Source organism: Xiphophorus hellerii, chromosome 3, assembly GCF_003331165.1.
Source record: "Xiphophorus hellerii strain 12219 chromosome 3, Xiphophorus_hellerii-4.1, whole genome shotgun sequence".
Lineage (NCBI taxonomy): Eukaryota > Metazoa > Chordata > Actinopteri > Cyprinodontiformes > Poeciliidae > Xiphophorus > Xiphophorus hellerii.
In genome coordinates, this window is record NC_045674.1 from 5,058,133 (window position 1) to 5,078,185 (window position 20,053).

The 20,053-nt window shown below is 37.6% G+C and overlaps 1 protein-coding gene across 7 annotated transcripts in view; it reads left to right on the top strand.

The window, feature by feature from the left end:
• The window catches only part of sema6cb (semaphorin 6Cb), a 171,168-nt gene that overhangs the window by 28,204 nt on the left and 122,911 nt on the right, over nt 1-20,053 (top strand). For 5 of the 7 annotated variants that reach the window (XM_032557982.1, XM_032557981.1, XM_032557988.1 and 2 more), the window contains exon 3: nt 11,358-11,477. The exons of 1 other annotated variant lie outside the window; for it this stretch is intronic. The gene's annotated coding sequence lies outside the window, so the exon portion shown is untranslated. Of the gene's footprint in view, nt 1-11,357; nt 11,485-20,053 lie in introns of all 7 variants that reach the window. One more of the 7 variants, XM_032557983.1, reaches the window with a different exon arrangement.

The following is a 20,053-nucleotide window of genomic DNA, read 5'->3' on the forward strand; positions in this document are numbered from 1 at the left end:
AAAGTGTTTTTGTGTTTGAAATAATTTGTAGCACCATGCTAAAGTCTTGTCCTAGGGTTATGAAGTATTAGGAAGACATTCTATGATTTTAGTGAACATTGGTTCCGTCACTTTGTAGTCACAATCACACAGCATCCACATATGACTCAAATCTGATTTTATTTTGGCATAATTCGACCCATGTGCAACTTTTTTTATGGCAGTCTGAATTTCCCAGTTTTTTTCCAACCAAAGAATAAAATAAAAACCCTATTTGTGCCACTTCCATAGAAATCTGATGCGTATCTGATTTTATTAACTCTTACATCATTAATTTGAGACATTCTTCATAATTCTGTACCAGAAGAGGCCAGACATAGTAAATCTGGACATAAACGCTGGCTGAAGCCAGCAGTGCTGAAAACTTTTTCTTTATTCTTACCTTGCTTTGTCTTGTGAAGATCTTGTGACGATATTATCAACTCATATTTCTCATCAACTCTAAAATTGATCCCACTTAAGTTAGTGACCTCTATGCTCCTCTCCTGCGCATGCGGCACGCTTTAGAGTCATAAACTGTTCACACAGAAATCTGATTATGGTCATTTAATTAGCAGTATGAAAGGCTATGCAAAAGGGGAAAAATAAAACGAAGGGGTTTTATCAAAAAATTGTAATCGGACATCAGGACCTGCTTGGTGAACAGCAAATTAAGGTAAGACACAAATACTGATGATGGAGACAATTGTCTCTTTTGTTGTTGGAATATTCTACCATAATAAAAGATGTTTTCAGCTGAAGGCTCTTTCCAGTGGTACAAATAAGTGTGAAGGGCACTGAATCATTTCATGTAGTTTCATTTATATAAAGTGTGGTTGTGCATGAACTGTTTTTTTTTTTTTGTTTGTTTGTTTTTTTTGACTTTATACTCATTTACACTGAAAATAGTTTTTATTCTCCACTATATAATCTGACAAACGACTAAGAACTTTATCCTCAAACAGAGGTCAGATGCATTATAGAGTGTATTTGGTTGAGCATCATGTTAATGGTATAATGGAAACTTGGCTATTTTTTGTTGCATATAAAAAGTAGAATGGAAAATATTTTTTACAAGTCTTATACAATTGGAGGATTATTTCCCCCTATGTTGTTACAAACTTCTAGTAATGCACAATCCTGGCTGTGTCTTGAGGGTAAATTCTCAATAGTTCTGTGTTGCTGACGGACAAAGCTCATCCGTGGGCCAAGTTCAACAAATCAGCAGCTCTTTCCCTGCCATGAACCCCATCAGCCACGGGTCCGTCTTCCCCCCTGCTATTGCTTTTACTTGTCTCCTTTTGAAATGCTAATGGAACTGAACGATGCTGGAGCTCTTCAGTCAGAAGTGAACTTTTCTCTTCTTGAAGAGAATTCATGGATGGTCATGCAGCGCTTTAAAGTTTGACCCAGCGGGTTACGAGAGGTCTTTCTGTTGTAGCCAAGGCATTTTGGGCACAGTCTCAGCAGCTTACTGCAATGCATTATGGACATCAAACTATTATTATGTGTGATGGAACAAAATTCAGCTCCAGTGCCCATTTGGTACTCACCGCCCAGTCTTTGCCCCACAAAAACCACTGATATGTGGAGGCTGTTGGCTGCTTTTTCTGTGCTAAATTAAATTAGGCTCTTGAGAAACATAAACATCTTGCATCTTGGCTCCTCATCTTGTTGTTTCCCATCCCCCTGGCTCAAGTCTTCTTTTTTTCCCAGAAAATGTTATAATCAAAATCTGATCCACAGTAAGTCGTCTTCCTTGATGTTTGATTTATGGGAATCATGGACATGATTACACTTTCTACAGAGTGAAGGAAACGGTGTAACTGTCCCTTTAACTGTCTGCTGTTTTTCATAGTTCTTTGTTATTTATCTAATGTCAGAACACCTGCCAGAATATAACTAGATAAGATTTTTGTTCAGTGAGTTTTTCCTGATACTGCACCTTAAAGCCAGCTTGCTCAGTTATTGAAAGAAAAGAAATCCAATATTTGACATCACTAATTAAAAAACTACAATGCATGCATTATAAATACTGTATATCTATGGTAGTTTTTTTCTGTTTTTCAGTATTTGTAGAATTCTGCTATAGCTGCTTTTAGCTGGGGATTAAAAAATATCAAATGTGCTGATGTGAGGTGTAGCGGTAGAGCAGAGACCCCATATGCTGGTCCTCCATCCAGTCCATTAGGGAATGTCTCCTGGTCTGAGGACCTTTTGTTGTCTTTCCTCCCCCTTATTTTTTTGCTAATTTCTGTCAATACCAGCCATTCATACTGCAGAGATCCTGATGACAAACACTGCAGGGAATTTTGTTCTAAAGAAGTCTGCCAAATGTTTATGGCCTTTCATTTTATTAAATAAATCTATATAAGAATATTTTAAATTTGTCTTTGAAAATTATCCGTTTTTTTTTTTTAGCTTCTAAAATCAAATCCCAAAATGGGTAAGAATTTTACAGACAATTCCTGCAAACATTTAGTTCACGTTGAGATCTGAACTTTGAAGTGCGCATTTGTGTTCGGTTCTCTGATTACATAACTCGAAGGTTTGAAGGGTTTTTACTTGTGAATAATTTTTCTCAGTCTTTATAATTTAAAAACAGGTTTTCTAAGTGTGCCCACAATGATGGACAGCAACAGTTGCTCCTATAAGCTGATGCTGATGTACTTCAGACCAGCACACTGTGCAGACTTGTTGATGATCGTGCATTTTATTTGGAGCAGCTGGTTTCTACTTTTCCTCTCAAGTCCATCTTAAAACTTACTTTTCCTGATATGACTCTTTCTTCTTGTTTAATAACTACAGTGTTGAATCTGTATTGAGTTTTTGTACCACTGAAGCTGGATATAATTTTAGAACCTTTCAAAGAGCAGATCATTTTTGTTGCATCTTGTGGTGAAACCTCATTTTATTCCTTTGTTAGTGGTTTTACACTCTTGCTCTCCCATCATACGCCTACTGCTGGGTTTCTGACAGTGTCTCTTGCACATAAACAGGACCTTAGGAACACATTGTTGATGTTTGATTAAATTCAGTGAATCTACCTGCTGTCCTTTACTGCACAGAGGTCTTTAAGATACATTACAGTTCCTGAGCAATGCTGGATGTAATGAAACAGAAAAATTATTAAAATCATTTTTGCCCAAGGTGACAGCTAAAAGTGTCAAAATATGCTTCAAATGTAAAGCATCGGTTATGCAATTTTAATGGGTTTTTAAATTTTCTTGTTAGTTATTGGATGCTCCTATGTGACTGAGGTATTTAATCACTTTCAGGTGCAGGAAGTTTTCAATAAAGCAGCATCTGTTTGATTAAACCAGAAATGTAAGAGGGTATGTAGAACTCATTTATTAAACCTGTCAGTTATTCTGTATAGTTAAGAATAAGCAGTCTGAGAATCTGTTGAACATCAGACAACAAAGATAAGGTGAAGTAATTAAATGAAAAAAAAGAAAAGAAATGTATTGTTTAATATGGTTATTCCTATTGAGATGGAGATGTGAGGATCTACAAACAGGATGGTTCAGACCAGTGTACCTCATCTGATGGTAAATTTAATAAAACATGACAAATAGATGCTTTTGTGCAAATATTAAAACCTCTAAATATCCTTTAGATCAGTGGTCCCCAACCACCGGGCCACAGACCGGTACCGGTCCGCGGACCATTTGGTACCGGGCCGCGCAAGAAATAATGAACTACTTCCGGATCTTTTATTTTGAAAATCCTAAACCAGATTTTACCGTTTACGTCTTGCGCGTCAAAATTGAGGCAACTTGCAGCAGAATAAGTAACAAAACAACACCGGAGTACTGCGGCGCACCCCCCCCCCCCCCCCCCCCCCAACAGCATCGGACTCGATACTTATCTTGGTTATTGATGGCCTCACCTTCAAACCACGCATAGAGAACCGTGTAAAAATAGTGTGTTTTTTAAAATAAGTTGTGCTTCTTTTACTACAAAGAAGCATCTTGTTGCTCCAGCATTTTTGCCTGTTATGGATTGTGGAGATATGTTATCAGTATTTATATGCATTTTATATACTTCTGCTTAATATCTTCCAACAGTTGATTCTATGCTTCTCTGAGGTTCATCACTGTGAGTTTTACTTTCCGGCTGGATGACCTGCTCTCACCAGTCAGCAGAACATTCATTTAGCTTTACATATTAGCCAATATTCAGTTTGCTATTTTTCTATATATGCTCGCTTGTTGCAAAGAAACAAGAGAGCATGGCCGTTATTCTCTCTGTCTGCAAGATCACTTGTTGCTTTCTATTCCATTTGCACACACGCAACTTGGTAAAAGAGCTTTTGTCCATTCAGCACCCTGATTGGAAAATGACAAAGTTAATTTCATTGAGCACTTTTCAATCAAGACTAATAATCCTTAAGGCCAATACCAGGACATACAATTGTGTCACTTAGATTGCTAGTCATTTTAATTTAAATTTAATGGGGTTTTTTAATGTTATATTTACTTAATTTCTGACTTTAAGAAACACTTTTTCGTCAAAGCTTTGAAAAACAGAGAAATCTGACTCTTCCTTTGTAGATGTTTAATTATCAGTACAGTATTTGTTTTTATGTCTGGCACAACGGACGGAATGTGTAAGAAAAATACAATTCACCTGAAAATTCTCAAAACCTTGTCAGCCCAGGTTATTAAAAGTACTCCTTTCATTGTGGTGAAACACACAATGAAACATTGTTTTCTTTATTATTTGTAGACAGGTGAACTACAGTAACAGTTGTTACCTGCACTGATTGTGTGAGTCTGAAACTCCCCAGAGTTTATAATAACTTAATTTAAAAATAGAGAGCTTCTATCTGGAAATCAAACTAAACTATTGGAGCATGAGAGCAAAGGCTCTCATGCTCATGCTCTAGCTTGTATGAGAAAACAAGCTGGACTATTTGACCATCTGGTCTTTGCTGTTTCAGTGACTCCAACTGGTATGAGTTCCAGTTTTTTCTTTTTTTTTTTTTGGGAGTTGCCAGAGTCTATCAGAGAAACTATGCTGCAAGTGACGAGTTCTGTGCTTGAATCCTGATGCTGTGGAATTCTTTTAAAGTTTTCTATGAATATTTACATCTGGGATAAAAGTCTCTCAAAAAAAACAACACAAATTGAAGGAAACAGAGGAGCACCAGCTCAGACCCTCTCATCAGTAATCTACCCTGCATTGACACCCTTTTTAATTTATCCCTAAGCCTCTCCATTACTTTCCGTCAGGCATCTTGGGTTAAACGTAATGTGCATTCTGCAGTTTCAGGGCTTCCTCAATAATTAAAAAGCTTGCAGCATTGGCCTGTATTTCTGTTGTTTATATTTTCCGTTTTGCCATATCTGCTGGGACCAAAGGTTGGTTCAGTGTATGAAGAATGACAGCAGCATGTTCAGACTCCGCCTCACCTCACAGGGCTGCTGCAGCAGTCTGTCAGTTCTGCTGCATTTCAGTGCTAAAACAGAGCTGCTCCTGCGGGCTCCAAGCAGGAGATCAAAACTTGGCAGGTACACCATGCATGATTTTTTTTTTTCCTATTTCTGTTTTGCTTTTTTTATATTCTCCGTTCATTACTTTTGTATAAGTAAGCATTGCAGGCTTATTCATCTGAAACATGGCCATGGGGGAGACTGTAGGACTTCATAAACGAATCATTTGAATAAGAGGGTGGGTGGCTTTGTTATTTCAGGTTTTATCATAAAACATTCCCACTCAATGTTTCCGGTGGATTTGATTCTTAATTGAAAGCTGCCTTGGAGCAATGTTTTATAATTTGGGAGTGGAAGGGGATGAAGAAGAAATCCCGGCTCTAAGCAGGCAATATTCACACATCTTCATGTTGTCTCCTGAGCCCTCCCCAGCTTTGTTGTTTTTTTTTTTGTTTTGTTTTTTTCTAGGCCCTTCCTGTCATTTTTCTTCACGAATCTTACTCTTGTTTCCATTGACATCACCTTGGCAAAATCCCCGTTGACACAAGCTGTAATTGCCTTTTAATCACAGCTTTACATCATGTTTTGAAATTCAAATGAGCAGTGTCAGCTCAGAGAAAAGGCCCTCTTCAACGCTTTGCTGTCATTCACAGATGCAACAAGAGGAGAGTTTCAGTTTTGGAGCCTTGTGTAACATTGTCTTGTCCATTCTCACTGACTGAAAGCAAACAGGGACAAGCTGTTTGATGCAATCTAAACACCAGCTATTGGTAGGGAAACATTCAACAGCTTTTTTTGTGACAGCACAGGCTTTATCTGATATCTTCACTCGTTTTGCCTCTGAAACAAGGTCTGGTGGAGAAAAAAAAAAAGAATTCACATCTTGAAATATTAAAGCTGCCTTCAGAAATCATACATCGTAACTACACATTGTGCAAAATTGGAATAACAACTTTAAGTCCGGTGAATTTGCATGAGAGAGCATAGAGTTGTTGATTTACTTGAAGTGACCAAAAGTATCTGGCTGATCCAAAGAAAGTGCACAATCTAAAAACTCCAGTTGTCTCTTTTGCTTTAAAAATGCCCCTAAAACAAGATTTATTGAGTAGTCTGCTGTTTTCCTTAAGTGTTCCAATTTTTCTAATGATTTTAGTGATTTAACTATAAGCAGCAAAGAAATATTTATACAAGATTGTATTTTTTCTGTAGGCTTTATTTGAGATGGACCATATTTGGCAGGTAGCCACATTAGCCATGAAGATGTGGATTGCGAAGGCGGTCGATAAGTCAGGGTCAGACTTCCACCTCCGCTCAACTCACTGGAAACAGTTCCCACGCTCCTTTCAGTGGAGGGGAAGATGAGAGGAGGCATCCGCTCAGATAAAATCAGTATTTTTGTGAAAAACCTTTTTTTTTTTTTTTCCTTTTCATTGTCCATTTTAATTCTTTGTCCATCACAAATTATCCCCAGACAGTCAGTGCCTTGAAATCAGTGCTATGGATGCATCTGCAGTATAGCTTGTACTATCGCCATTAATCCTGTCAACAACAAAGGAAGGAAGTGAGTGACTGTGTTGGGACTGTACTGACATTTTGTATGGTAAAACAAAAATAATACATTTTTCAGAAAATGAAAATCAACCAACCATATTTAAAAAACTCAAACTGTGAAGACGTTAAATGTTCTTGAGCTTAACCATCCCTGGTTACTGCTGGTAGCTCAGTCAGCAGAGTCAAACGCCAGCTCAAACCCATAAGATTTAACTTACTTTGACACAAATACAATTTGAAATGCTCCAGAGTCTGTTCAAATATGCCCAGTTACTCATCTGCCAGTGATAACTAATAATCGACTCTCATGTCATTGACCCAAATATGCATGAGAAATGTTTTTTGTTTTTTCATTGCACTTTTTCTTTGTATTTTGTGAAATCCTGCTGTGAAAATCCATACTTCATTACCTGGCTCTGTTTGTATTGGCATTGGAAAAAGAAAGAAAAAAAACACCACAGAATTGTATCTTTAAAAATGTTCATAAACTCATAGACCATATACAGTACAGACCAAAAGTTTGGACACACCTTTCTAATTCAATGGGTTTTCTTTATTTTCATGACTATTTATAAGGCAAGAAATCCCACTTATTAACCTGACAGGGCACACCTATGAAGTGAAAACCATTTCAGGTGACTACCTCTTGAAGCTCATCAAGAAAATGCAGAGTGTGTGCAAAGCAGTAATCACAGCAAAAGGTTGCTACTTTGAAGAAACTAGAATATAAGAGGTATTTTCAGTTGTTTTACATTTTTTTGTTTAGTGCATATTTCCACATGTGTTATTCATAGTTTTGATGCCTTCAGTATGAATCTACAATGTCAATAGTCATGAAAATAAAGGAAACTCATTGAATTAAAAGGTGTGTCCAAATTTTTGGTCTGTACTGTATGTACTAATATTTGTTCTGCATGGTTGCTACCCTAGAGGCTTTAAACTCAGAGACTTGGTAGCTTTTCTGCAAACTTCACTGAAAACCTCTAAACATAAGTTTTTCTTTCCTTTGTTTCACCTTCTGCTTTTTGTCCCTTTTCATCTGACTCTGCCTCTGTTGTTCTGTTGTCTTGTTTTTCTGATTCTCCTTCCTCTGGTAGCTCAGTGATTGTTAGTGACGTTTAGCGACTCTTCTTGGGAGAGAGCGTGCTCTCTTTAAAGCATCCCTGATGCTTCCCAGCAAATGGTGACAGCAAGAAAATGTAAGCTGGCAGCTCACATGTAAACCATTCAGCTCTGTAGACCTTGAACAGGGTTCTTTCTTCTTTCACATCGGGCTTATTATCCATTCTTTTGTCTTTTTGCTGGTGCAGAGTTTCTCTTGTTTTACTCCTGGAAGAAGAAGAAGTAGAGAAAACATGGGGTTTGTGTCTGATTTCTCCCTCCTGTTCCTTTTCTTGCAATTTTCATTTAAACGTATTTGAGTCAGACTCAATTTGATTTTTCACCTGTAAGACAGCCCCCTTCCAAAAATTGAAAGCTTATTAAAAAAGTTTTAGCTTACATTGTAATTAAACTGTCATGATTAAAACCCAGAATCCCTGTTAAAATCCACAGCTCTATTCTCACCTTCTCACTCCAGCAGAAGGGATTCATTTTCCAATTCACTAGCCTCTGTTTGATTAATTTAGGTTGAATCTTACGGAAGCCAAATATTATTTCAGTAATTTCTGGTTTTCATTAATTAAATATAAGTGAATATATATGGATAGCCTGAGGATTTCTATAAACCTTGAAAAAGATAAAGGTTCAAACAAACAGTAAGACATTGTTGTTTTTAAAATAAAAATGGAATCGGTGCTTAAAACATGTACAAAGTCATGATCTAATTCTTTATTATTAAATCTTATTTAAGTGAATATTAATCTTTCTGATAGAAAAAAAAAACAAGCTTATCAGAAAACCAAAAATTAAAAGGATAATTATTCCTATTTTAGCTGGATTTCCTGCTCTTCCCAACCTAAATGTGCAAGAACCATTGCATTTTACCAAACACAAAAAAATGTGTGCCAAAAAATTATTACATTAAAGTGGAGTTTCAGTTGGAAATCAATCTTGTTTCTGCACAATTGCACAGATTGCAATCTATTTCAGCTCAAAAGAGAGAGGAAAAAAAAGGAAAAAAAAACCAAACACTCAACTTGAAATTGAGCCATTCATCACAGAGTAAACCGCATAACTGAGAGGCTGCACGAGGGAGCAAGGGAAGGTTCGAAGAAGTAGCTTGGGGGTAAGGAAGAGAGAAGGTGTTGCTGCAGGAAGAACAAACAGAAGCTGGCCCCTTTCTCCACTCTCCTCACAAGGATGTGACATTTCTAAGGGTGGTGTGTTGTCGCTTCAGGACTAATTAACATTCCACGATATCCCAGCTGGAGGTGGACGCCCTGATAGCGCCTTTCGCTGTGTTTGTCCATCAGGTTGTTGACTTTCTGTAAAAGCATCGGCTCTCAAGTCCACCGTCCCGGATTGTGATGTGTTTTGTGCGACAACAACAATGTTCAAGTATGCTCTGCCTGTTTACCACTGCTGGTGGTGTCAGGCCATGGTAACCATGGTGACAGTGTTGGGCTGAATCACTGAAGGTGTCTTAGCCCTCAGGGGAACACAGATCTAAAAGGAGTGTGGCGTGCGCGATGCACTTTGTTTGCTGGGTCAGTTCTGATCCTTTAACAAATGTCAGTGGGACGTGTCAGCAGTTTGCCATTGGTTTGTTGCATGCAGCACACAATCTGTTATGAAATCTCTATGTTGGAGTGTGAAAACTTTTCATTTCTGTACACCAAGTAACTATCATTATGTTTTTAATTACAATACGTTTGACAGACTTTTGACTGAAGTTTTTGTCATAATTTATTGTCCTTCAGCTATTTAAGTTATAGTCTAGTTTTAGTTTGTTGAAGTCAGAGGAAAATGTGTTCTTTTCACAGTTTTGTCATAAAATGAGAAAAAAATGTTTGCTTTTTTATTTCAATGGAGATGCTAAGAAAAAAAAACATCTAGCTGCAGGACATGGGGAACAAAATGCAGTCTCATGCATCTGATCCTGCCTTTCCAAACGGCTAACATTAAGTATAACTGGATTTAAGCTATTATTTTTTGGCACATTTGTATTCATTAATTAAAATGTCAGTCAATTTTGTCATAATTCCAGTTTATTTAAGTGAGTTCCATGTACATTTTATTAGTTTTTAAACAAGACAAAAAGCTTTTGACAAAAAGTGTCAAAGCTTTTTCACCAATAAAGTTAACACAGACATGTCCTAGTTTGGTTTTAATGAGACTCTTGTACAGTTATGCCTATTCGAACATAGGGGGGAAAAAAAATAATAGCTGGATATTGAGGAGTGATGCGAGTTTGTAATTTTATTCAGCGCAACATATCATTTGATCAAAGTAACCAAAGTAGGAGAATAATGACGGTCATGTTCAGGAAGAACAGAAACGGCTTAATTTGCAGACCAGGTTTTGCAGTGAGAAATTCTTTATTGATTTTTTTCTAAGGCAGATTCTGTGTAACCTTATAGATACACAAATGATTGATGAGACATAAAGAGCAAAAGAAACATGAGTAGTTTATTGCCTGTTGTTGCTCATTTTAACAATTCTAGTTAAAGTTTTAATGCACTTATAAAATGGTATGAACTAAAATCCAGATGAATGGAGCAGCATTATCCCTGAAAGTCAAGAGAAACAGTTGTATAGGCACTTGTATTAGTGTTTTATATCTTTATGAAAAGTCTTAAGGAATTTAAAAGAAGAAAATGTATGGAATGTATGCACTTCACTGTGAATCTGCATCATTGGATAAATTGACTTTTTGTGTGTGTGTTTTTTTTTTTTTGTCAAGTCCCTTGAGTCAACATTGGTACCATAAGAATAAAGTGGACGGAACTGAATTGCATTGAGTTTAGAATTGGGGTATAAAATCTTTGAATTATCAGAGATTTTATTTGGGATTTCCTTTGACTTGTCAGCCGCAGAACTAATGAACTTGAGAGTTTTATCTTTGATGTTTAGAGCTCCTCCTTGTTGTCGGCTCAAATAAAACTCAGAATGTGAACTCTTGAGTGCTTTTTTTTCTTTACTGTGGGAAGACTTTTCACCTACCTGTGGGAAATTCCACAGACATGTCATCCTCTTTGATATCCATGATTGTGCACTCTACCTCAACTAAACAGTCTCTGAATTTGTGGCTGTGTCTCTGTGGACCGATTCCACCGATCAATTCCTCAGCCCATCTGTCTGGCAGGCTTATTCACAGTGCTGCATCTTAGGCGAGACGAACCTTCGCTGCAGGAGTCTTCATTAAACCTGTCCTCTCTCTGCCCCTCCTCCTTTTCTATTTCTCTGCAGGCCTGGGGGAAGTTAATGAGAAGATTCGATCAGCTGATACCCCCCACCTCGCTCCTCCACATCCCTTTGTTCCAACTATTATCTTCCTCCAATGTCAGCGTTGACTTGTGCACTTAACTGGTGAGTGGTGAGTCAGTAGTGGCTTAAACTTCACATAATAATGAGATTTATTTTATAACTCATAAAATATATGAGATATATACAGTACAGACCAAAAGTTTGGACACACCTTTTAATTCAATGAGTTTCCTTTATTTTCATGACTATTGACATTGTAGATTCACGCTGAAGGCATCAAAACTATGAATAACACATGTGGAAATATGCACTAAACAAAAAAGTGTAAAACAACAGAAAATACCCCTTATATTCTAGTTTCTTCAAAGTAGCAACCTTTTGCTGTGGTTACTGCTTTGCACACACTCTGCATTTTCTTGATGAGCTTCAACAGGTAGTCACCTGAAATGGAAACTAAAAAGGAATACAGAATTTATTTTCAGTAAAACAACAAATGCAGAATGTTAATACTAGATAGCACGTATGACAGCCATGGCTACCATTCAGACCAAAGTTTAAAGGTCAGGTCAGGAGCTTTTGAGAACAAAAATTAAATAATCTCAGACAAAAAATATATATTTTTTGTGACTTTATCAACCTCTGTTTTGTGGAGAATTTTTGGTTCAGTTTTTTTTTTTTGAAAAACTGCTTAATGTCTAACAAGAACCAGTTGGGCTGAACTTAAGCCATTGGACATTGTGCATTTAGATTCTTCTTGGAAAGAAGATGCTTTCTCCTTCTTGTTATAATGGTCAATATTTACTGAGACCTACGGATGCTGTGATCTTGGATTTCAGAGTATGTCAGCAGTTTTGTAGCATATGTAAAAACTATCTAAAGAAGAATAGAAGCAATAAAGGTGCAAAAAGCATTCACCTAAGACTTTTCCTTTTAAATTCAGAGAACGCATCTTGGTTGTTAAATTTTTTAGACATTGCTTTTTCATTTGAGCTTAATCTTCTATTTAATAAGTAACAATGTGAAATCTGTTGTTGTGTTTTACACTGGAAATAAGATTTAAATAATTTTAGAAACCAGTAAGCACCAGACAATTGCTGTGCCCTCACACGTTAAGTCATAAATGTGACTAAAGATTATAATGTGGATGAGTAAATTTAGACTCAGACATATACATAACATGGGACAATATGTGAAGCCATGTCGTTTGGACCTCTCTCTACCTGCTGTTGTGACATGTGGGAGGTGCAGCGTGATGGTGTGGCTCAGTTGTTATGCCAGAGAAAAGGATTTGCTGTTATGAATGGCAGTGGTAGCATTGTGCAGGTCTCAGCCTTCTGCTGAATCACAGCTTTAAACTAATTTTGAGGGTACAGCAAAGCCGTTGTGCTTTGTGCTCTAGCTCAGGACCTGGCTCATCCAACCCCTCGGCTCAACCTTGCATGCCAATTACCCACAACTTGTCTTTTCACTATTGTCAAGAGGAAAAGAGAGTAATTGAAAATATAGGCTTATTGGATAAATTGTTGGGGTCTAAACTTTTCTTTGGTGTCTCTGTGACACTCTAGAAAAGTCATTTGCATGTCCCATAGGAATTGAACATAAATGCATTTTATGTGAATTACTGCACTGAAACGGCATAGCAACAGTTGGTACTCTTCACAGGACTTTATAGACTCTTTATTGAGTTTCTGGTCAGTTGAGTTTGGATTGAGATTGGTACTTTTGGCAGTGTGGGAAGGTGCCAAATCCTGCTGATTACTGAAATCAGCTTCTCCAGAAAGCGTGAAGTGCTCTAAAACATCTTGGTATACGCTATGTCCAACTTCAAAACACCAGTGGACCGACACCACCAGATAACGTGGCATTCCAAATCCTCACTGACTGTGAAAACATCATAAGGGTCTCAAGCAATTTGGATTCTGTGCCTTTTTGTTTTTCCCAGACTTTTTCTGGGCGCTTGGTAACCAAAGTTAATTTTGATATAAAAGGATGACGTTGCACCACTAAGTAACGATAGTATATTTAGAGTGCCTTGGTCTAAGTAGGAGTTTAAGGAGCTGCTACATACAAGGAATGCTACAGTGGTACCAAATATCCAGGCTATGTCTGTGTGTGGTGGCTCTACAACAGAAGGTGACAAACTCGCGGGTTGACTTTGCATTAACCACTACAAATCTCTGAATGCACTGCTGGTGGGTAGGACCCACAGCCCCTCCTTTCTTGAAATTCAGGTGGCTTGAACCAATTTCCACCAAAGTAGATGAATGTAGAAAACTGAACTTTAATGAATGTCGTCTTTATGAACTTTTCTTTGTCACTACAAGGCATGAACATGAATGTTTATGGATTATATTTAAGGACATAAAATTTATTAGCATGTGAAAAAAGTTACCATTTAAACTTGAAGTCAGAGGATTTGAAACAAACCTAATTATGGTTATTGTGTTCAACTTTGCTTGTTCTCATAAGATGCTTCATGGTGATATTTGATAATATTTTCCATTAATTTATGCAATGGAGGTCAGTCCATGAGTTTGTCAAAGTAGGTTTGACAACATAGGAGCTCCTTCTCCAGCTGTAATTATTGTCTTTTAAATCTCTTATAAACTCTTGAATCTTTTCTCCACAGTTCTCTCAAGGCTGTGGTTTTTCCCGTTTCTTATGAATCTGATACAGCACTCTGTGACCAGCCAGCTCTTTAGTAATAAGCTTTTGTGGCTTCTGGAGGGTGTCAATGACTGCTGGACAACTGTCAACTCACCAGTCTTGCCCACATTTTTGTAGGTCATAACATACAATTTCTGAAGAAAAAATTGTGGTTTTATTGGTTTTCTGAAATCAAATTTTCTAATAAAAAGAATTAAGTTTTTTCTGTTTATGTATTAATCTCTGTGTAGTAAAACTAATACATGAGTTTGAATTTTGAAATTAAATTAATGAAATTAAATAGCTTTTTGATGATGTCTTGATTTATTGACAGATTCTGCACTTTCCTACTGTTTCATATTTTTGTGATTTAAAAGTTTGGTTTTGGGTTACATAAACTTTCTGAATTCAGGGTTTTTTCTCTCCTCTAGTCCTTTCACATACTCCCTGTTCTTTCAGGATTTCAGCTTGCACTTTCCCCCTACATTGCACCTCACATGGAGCAGATGCAGCAAAAATGATTTAAAGAGTTGGACCTAGATCCACATCAGTAGATGTAGAGAACAGAAAACAAGCAGAATGTAATCCTGTTGGATGTTCTCACTTTGCAAATCTGATTCCTTCGTTTGTTTTCTGCTAGAACGGTGCTTCTGCGTAGCGTGACCAACACCACTGGTGAACATGAATTGATTTTAGTCGGGCTCCTTTTGAGTTATGGTGAGAAAATATAAACAGCTTAAAGGTGTGTTTATGTTATGGGCCAAATACAATCATGATTCTGCTTCTTGTGACTACATTGGATGGTGGTTAGTTAAAATGTCATCAGGAAATCCTGACCTGAGGCCTTTTCAGACTGCAGTAGGAAAACAACAGCTGCTTCTTACTCCAGACATTAGTCTGCTCTCCATCCAGTGGCGACGCTCACATGATGAGATTTCTCCAGCAGCAAAGACACAGAGTTCAGGTTGCTCTTACCCTCATTGGCTGCTATTTCAGTTCCATTATGTCAAGCTATAAAGATAAGATAGAAATGGGCATTATCTTGGAGTGGTGATCCTTTTGATTGGAACATTATTTTATATCATAGACATAGGGACTTTCTGATAAATCACTTCTTAAAGTGTAGCTAACCCCCAAATCAACCTTTTTTCTGATAAACTGTCTAAATTGTATATTTAGGGTTCTATGTTTATGTTTCTATGTAGGTTTTGACATTTGCTTGTAAATTTGTTTTGTTCTGCAATATTTTGTCTGACGCTGTCTCGGTGCTGGCCTCGTTAGATTGAAAGATGACTACTACAGTTTAGTTTTCCTATTGTTCAAAACAGTACAGCTTTTTGTCACTTTGTCACTTTTTGCGAGTTTGACAAGCATTTGCAATTTGGATAGATTGGAATGGGTCTCCTGGTCTGACTGCTGGCAGCAGTATGGTGAGGGACGGACGAGTGTGTAAGACTGACTGACATGCTTAGAAAGCTCATTGCAGCATTCATTTCTTGCGCAGGACAAATCACAGCTGGAGAACAGCTACCTGATAGGGTTAGAGTTATCCTAACCGTAACCCTGTTACTGTCAATAACAGTGGAAAAGTCGGTTGATTTGTCACTAGTTTCTTTTTTAAATAAGTCTCCACAGGAGTCTGAAAAGACGTAAAAGATAATGACAAGGAGGATAAGTTGGCAACAGTGTTTCTGTCATCTTGACCACAGCTCCATGCCATGCCTTTAGCCATGACCTGGATTGTTTCTTAGCTCCACCCACTTTGGTGGAATTTTTCAAAATTTGTTAGAGGTGGGAATATGCTTTCAAAGGTGGTTAGTTACAGTTTAAATTACTAAATAGTTCAAACAACATAACAAGACTGATTCCAAAACCAGAAGTTTTAATGCATCATTTCACATTTTATGTGTAAAGATAATGGAGTTGCCCTATTCAATAAAGCTGTCTCAGAGATGCTAGCTCTTCTACGAACTGTTTTCCACAGTGAGTTTCTATGTTTTGAGCATTTTATCTTCAGAACTGGATAAACCGTGCAGTCTTTTAGAACATAATGCTGGTACTCTGTCTCCATGCATGTGGGGTTGGTATGTTAATGGTGAACTGCATTCCGATCCTCATGTCTGCCCGCAGTACTCTCTCTGCACTATCCTGAAGGGATTCACGGTTTCACTGTGCGACTTGCCACTTGTTTGTCTGTGTAATGCATTAAGATGGATGCAACCATCCCACTGTCAGATGATGAATTGTGGGCTGCAGAGAAGACTCTCTGCTATGTAAAAGAGGCACTTGCAGAGCTGGCACTTTCATCAATCAGATGGGGGACCTCTATAATGTTGTTACACTGCAGAAAAAAGAGAAGTCTCTGTTTATATGCAGCAGACGGTCGTGGACGGAGGGCCTTTTCATTCTGTTCAGATAATGTTTTTCCCCCTTAGTGTAAAACAAAGCGTGACTCGGGTGCATTAATGAAACATTTATGGACTTCAGATCCTTGTTTTGGGCTTCAATCAAATTGATCCCACTGTGTAATCAGCTTTCTTCTTACAAGTGTGGCGCTGTGTCTTCCCTACTACTTTACCATTTTGTTCAGACGACAGTATCAAAGTCTCAATTAAAGTGACACCTGGAATCTCACATTCACACATTCCCATAAAAGCCTGACTGAGCTCCCGGTTGGAGAGCCTGGAGCTGCTTAGTCAACACATTAGAAGCCCTGATGATAATTTTAGGCAAGGTGAGATGCTGCAGCTGAAGCGACTGTGAGTTACAGATACAGGGGTATTAGTGGAGGTATTTGTGGGGCAAATAAAGGTGAACAATGATTAATGTCAGATTTGTGTATCAGAAGAAAAAAACAAAAGAGTTTTTTTTTTTACTGCTTTAACCTTTTTGTTGTAAAACCATTCTAAGCAACAGTAGATATTTAAAATGAATATAGCTGAGGCTCACTTATTTGTCTATGCTTGCATGCAAAACTTGACCATCTAAAAATTTCAAGATAATTTTAATATGTTCTCACTGGTCTTGTATTGACTGAGACTTTAGTTAATTTAAATGGGATTATGAAAATCCATCTATTCCAACAACACAGTTAGTAGAAATCTTGGTTAAAAACAAGATTTATGGACTTAAAATATACTTAAAATACACATTATGTAGCTGAAGAGTTTTTAAAAATGTTATAAATCAATGAAATTATTGAGGAATTTCTGGTTGGTAATTAGTAATTCAACATTTCCTGTATAAGGTGAGAGAATAGTCCAATAAATAAGAGACTGATGTGTTTTGAGTTTCTTCTCTTGACATAGTTAAATACGGGCATAAACTACTGCATACCTATAATTAGAGTGAGAAGATACAATGCTGGAACTATGACAAGTCTGGGCATGACTCAACTTTATCTTACCGCCATGTTCAGTCAGTCAGACGGAGATGCATTAAAAAGTCTGCAAAGAGACCTGATGATCTTTGGGTCATCAGGTCTCAATAACAATTAGTTTTAAGACTTTTGTGGAGCTCTGGGTCAATTTGCCAACATCGTGCCGTTGTGTTGTCATTCAGTCTCTTTCTATTTTCAGTTTGCAAGCACACCATTAAATTTCCCTGTACTAAGTCATGTATGTATATGTATTTTTTTTACTAGAACTAGAACATCAAGTAGTTTCTTGAGTTCTAGTGGATTATAGTCAGAGAAAAGGTTTACAAATCAAATTTGGTCTTATTGCGGCAGCATATTTGCAATAGTTTTGATTCCAATCACATTCTGGGCTTATTGACTGTTTCAAAATATGCTAGATTGTGATCTGTGACCAGTACGACTTTGTTCACATAATGATTACTCAAGATGCCATATTTACGGTAGTTCATAACCTTTATAGATATATTTCTGTATATATAGACTTGTATCCTTTAAATCACAAGTCAAGTAAGTTCTGTTTTTATTTTTTTTAGAACCAAGTTATTAAAATCTGACATAAAAACCCTGCCGTTCGCTTCAGACTCGACAACAACATAGTTCCTGTTTAATTAAAACTATTCATTCACAGCTCCCAGGATCTCCAGCATTATTTTGTGCCTCTGATCTTCTTGCAGCACCTGCTGCAGCTCTACCGCTCTGTTCTCTTGTCTCCCCCTTCATGTTGCCACCCTCTCATTCTCTCTGCATGTGGTCGTTGAGTCGTAGCCGCTCTTAAGGCAGGAGGTGTGGTGTACCTCTGGCTGCTCCGACAGATAAGCCAGAGCCTGCCCACCTGCATTCCCACTGCTCGTCATCCGAACAGGCTCTCTGTCAGCGGCATTCATTCTGCATCAGGAGGTTGTCACATGGATGAATCCAAAGTAAACGCCTCTCCGCCTTAATTTTCATGTGTGATCGGGGAGAAAATTACATCGAATCTCCTTGAAACAAATGGTAAAAGTCTCAAATGATGTAAACCAGTGAGTAGTTAGAAATCCTACCTGTGCCAGAAAGAGATGGAGATTTAGTTCATTTTCACTTGACCTTTATTTTCTTCTTGAGAGCCGGCTAAGAACTCTGGGAGAAATAGCAGTTCGTATTACAAAAAAGCTCAAAAGTTAACTTATGGATTTGTTCCCAGAAAAATAATAGTTCTTTTTTTTAATAACTTTTAAACCAGGCCTTTTTCCTGCCTCAGTTTCATTTGAATAATGACTGAAACGGTGCAGAGAGGTGGGGTTGCGTTATATACTATATTAGTTTCTATAAATCCAGATTTTCTTCACTTCTGTTTTTTCATGTCTGTGACTTTTAGCATCTCTGAAGCTGTAATTTGTCTCAGGTGTAGATATGTATTGCAAAAAGACTCTATCCAAAAGGCTGAATTTTGGTTTAGTGTGCTCAATATACTAGCCAACTTTTTGGCTAGTGTTTTTGTGAAAATAAATGTTTTCCTGAGGAGTTGGAACAGGCCTGCCACATTCCAGTGTGTCCATGAATGTGACCATCACATGTTATGGAAATACCACTCCCTGTGAGCGCGCATTTGTCACGCTTCTATGAGCACACAGGCGTTTAGCCTTGCAGTCCACTTTAATTGACTTGTTAGTGCAATAATGATGGCTATAACATCAAGTTGTCATCCTTGATCGTCCAATCTTCTCAGCTGTCAGCTTTTTATTCCCTAAACTGAACATGCTCTCTGCACGTTCAAATGTGTCCTGTACGCTGAGAATATATGAAGAATATAGCATGTTGGCTGATTTACAGCTTGGAGTCATGAAGGAGCTGTATTTCTCTGACTTCAGCCAAAGAATGGGGCTGATGTATGAAAACAAAAAAAAAATGGTTAAGGTCAGAAATCAGTGGCTGGTTATTCTGCGGCAGATTTGAAAAGGAAATTGCTTTGTGGCGAAGACAGGGAACTGTATGTGTATGGATGGTAATGTTTTTATGTGCGATATAGTGTGTTGATTCTGTTTCCACAGAGGGTTTCTCTTGGCAGAGAGTCTTCCGGCTGACCTGTCAGTGTTATTCAGCCTACGGAGCTGTGAAATGACCAACCACAAGGCTCACCTGGGGCCCCACAACCTCTTTCAGCTGTTCCCCTCACACTGCTGCTCCCTAACTTAGTTTTATTCCTTTTCCCTCTCCACTTTCACTTCCTCTTTGGTGCTTTACATCAACTCTTTACCCGTCATTTCTACACTCCCTTCACTTTGTTATGCAGGCTGAATCTCTTCCTTTTTTCCTGGGATGTAACTTTTCCTGTTTGGAGCCTGTTTTCAAGGGTTGAGGCTGAATTTAGAGAAAACAACCAAAGCTTTTTGGTTGTTTTCTCAGCTGACAGCTTGATGTACTCAGTGTTTTTTTGTTTTTTTTACTAATGCATTATAAAATATTCAGAGATGCACCAATTCAATATTATCTGTATCAGTCCCGATATTGGGGAAAAAAATGTATATAACTAGATTGGTGACATTATTCCCGTTTAAGATTTATTCAGTCTAATTCTCTGGTGTCATGCTTTATTATTTATTTTACACTTATTTAGAATTCCTAATTGCACTTTCTG